The sequence below is a fragment of the Gavialis gangeticus genome, unplaced genomic scaffold, assembly GCF_001723915.1.
Source record: "Gavialis gangeticus isolate Ggan-Ray unplaced genomic scaffold, GavGan_comp1, whole genome shotgun sequence".
Classification (NCBI taxonomy): Eukaryota; Metazoa; Chordata; order Crocodylia; family Gavialidae; genus Gavialis; species Gavialis gangeticus.
Window position 1 is genome coordinate 63,684,385 of NW_017729004.1, and position 3,495 is coordinate 63,687,879.

The window sequence follows — 3,495 nt, forward strand, 5'->3', positions numbered from 1 at the left end:
GTCCTTCCAGGTTGAGAAGGACCCATCCACTACCACCCTTTGGGTGTGGCCCTCCAGCCAGTTGGCGACCCATTTGACTGTGTGGGTGTCTACGCCACAACCCCCCAGTTTCTTAATGAGAACGGGGTGAGAGAATCTGTTGCACTCTGCCCTTCACTGGACCACATGCATACCACCACCCTCTCACTGGGGCCTCTTTCACTCCACCCACTCTCACGGGGCCTCTTTCTTACTGCCTGTCACTGGGCTACCCCATACCTGCCCTGCTCACCAAAGCAGCCCCTCTTGTGCCATTGGACTTGCATGCTCTCATGCTAGCCAGATCCCATCAGACTAGGTCCCATTCCCTAAGGACTAGAATGGGCTCTACATTCTGGATCATACCAATGTACAGGACCAGGCCAGCACTCAGAGTATCTCCATGGCCAGATTCAGTGCACCAGTCTCACTCTGGATCAGGGCCACAGACCAGCCCTACACACCGACCCTTCACTAGATCAGACCTGCAGACCAACCCCACATGCAGGATCTGGCCTGCAGACTTACCCTATGCCGCTCATCCTGACCACAGAGCTATGTACATTGAAAACCACTGCCTCAAAATGATAGAAAAATAACTAGAAGCCCACACAGATCCAAGAGCACTGGGAAAATGTTCTCACAGCTAATAGTACCATTCAGATAGACTGCCACCTTTAGAATCAGCTTCAGCTTCCAAATACTTCACGGTGTGGCACCATTAAGGACATATTGTTACTCACCCACTGATTCTGATTGGCTGCTGATTAAACCCTTCATAAGTTCTCTTTCCCATTAATGCTATGCTTCTTTCACCCCCAAATAACAGAAGATGATTTATGTTTAGCTATTCTTGTTTTACAATCTTTTAAAGAGAGAGATAAATCATTAAAAAGTAAGCCAGTTTAGGCTTTTAGATAACCATAAAATATTACGAGTGTAACAAAATTTAACCAATAAAGAAGTTACTTTTTCATTAATCCAATCAATTCTATTTGATAGCACCCTATACAACAGCTGAGCAGGATGCATGACAACCAAGCATCCATAGAAACACTTGTAGATTCTTAGTTATTTTTTCTCACTGTCTTCATTAGAATCATGATGTTTTCTCAAGATGTAATAATGGTAAGGATCACTTCACCCATCCCTGGATGGCAACCACATCTGAAGCAGAACATAGTGGGCATTCTAATGCGTCAGAAACAAAGCACAGTGGCCTTTTAGGATAAAAATGTGCAATGATTTATCCAACTGAAAAAAACAAAACAAAATCTCACTATCATGGTTAGATAGTGCTTAATGCAACTACATAAATTGGAATGTATCCAGGATCAGGCTGCCATATATTTCTCTCAAAAACAGATCCTAAGTGTCCATGTCCTTGGTCTTCTGTTTCATCAAACTTCCCATGTCTTATTTTAGAGCTTGATCACTTAGCCTTGGACTCCAGATATTCAGTAGATAAAAGAGCAAAAGGAAAATGAAAAGGGCAAAATGTCAACAGTATATATTGTTTCACATAAAGAATATCCCAAAGCTCAGGAAATATGTCTTTTTAATGAGAAACAATAGTTTGTGGCCAGCTGCTCCACATCATTATAAACACTTTAGCTCCAGAAAGATGTACAAATGGGGACTATAAACACAGTACATTGGAAATAAAGGCCTGCATGGATAATCGCACCTAATAATATAAATGGCACAGAGTAGAATCAGCCTGAGTTCATGTACTGACTGACAATTTAGAGCATAACACACTATTTTTCTTCATCATTGCAATCAGAAATGGTATGTAAGATATTCCAATGACAAGTGAGCCCGTTACCGTTTATTTAAATGTTAATTGCAATACTTTAGTGAAAACACTGCATTTTTGTATATGGATATAAAGATAAAAATACCAAGGCATCTCAGATTCTTTGAATTCTCACATGCAACTATAATGCTTATGGCATTTGAAGTTGAACATGCATTGGACCTATTTCCAATGACAGAGTCAAAAGGTGTATTTATGAAGCTTTTATCAAGGCTATTATGAAAAACACAAGAGCACAAAAGAACTAAGGTTGTCACATTTAGAGAACTTTTTTTCCTTGTAATTGTTAAGTGGTGGTTAGCCCAACCTGATAAAATGGAGTTTAAATAAGTATTTCAACATCCTGTCCTGTGATGATTAAAGAATGCATACAGAAGATGCTTGTCTAACATTAAATCGTAGACTTTTCTGTGGAAGCCGAACAACTGAAAAAATATCAAGATTCTTATCCATGAGTTTTCCAAAGCAATTTGCACTGCTGGGTTTCTTTTTTTTTCTTAAATATGCCCATAATAAACTACAAAAAGATCAAATTCACTGTCTAAGCTATTTTTCCATGAAGGTGCATTAATGCAAATTAGACAGAATGACTTTTCCCAGTTATAATTGGGCTGAAATGAGGTGGAAGGAACAGAAAGACAATTAACTTTAGGAGATTTTTTTTTCCCTTTCTTCTTCTTCTTTTTTTTTTTTTTTTATCTCCAGCAGTTCGGAGTAGTTTTTAGTGCCTGATGGTAGTAGGCTGTCAATGCTGCTAGGCAAAATTATTCTGAGACCTTCAAGGGGCTTTGTTTATCTCATTTTTCAATTAACCTCTGCGTTTTAACTTCATCATAATGCCTATGCCAATTCACACCAAAGAACAAATAAAAATCCCCGATTGCTGTCATTATAGTTTTGCTTCACAAAATCAAGGGGCTTTTTCTTTCTGCTTTTTTTTTTAACACAAGAAGGAAAAGGATGTAAATTTCATATTATAAGACACCGCCACAAGTGGCAAAGGGTTTAATATAAATTATGTTTCTGCATTAGCCATTAACCTTTCTTTCTTTTCTTTTTTTTCTTTCTTCAAGTGAATGTGACAAGAAAGTTTTGTCATGCAAAAAGCTTGGGAAAGTATCTGGTATAAATTCTAGTTCGATTTAAGCAACTTTGCTTTAGAGTCTCCTGGAGAACTCAGACTCAACATTGCAATGCACAACTTTAGGTGTCCTGATACTTAGTGGTACTGACAAGTGCAAGGTGATGCACCTGGGGGGGAAGAACCAGCACCATACCTACAGGCTGGGGAACTCCCTTCTCATCAGTACAGAGGCAGAAAAGGATCTTGGAGTCATCACTGTTGCCAAGATGAATATGTGCCGGCAGTGTGGGGATGCAGTCAGGAAGGCCAACCGCATCTTGTCATGCATCCACAGATGCATCTCAAGCAGGTCCCAAGAGGTGATCCTCCCCCTCTATGCGGCACTGGTCAGGCCATAGTTGGAGTACTGCGTCCAGTTCTGGGCACCGCACTTCAAGAGGGGTGTGGACAACATGGAGAGGGCCCAGAGGAGGGGACAACTCGCATGATCAGGGGACAACAGGGCAGGCTCTACAAGGAGAGGCTACGGGACCTGAACCTGTTCAGCCTCCACAAGAGAAGGCTGAGGGGGGAT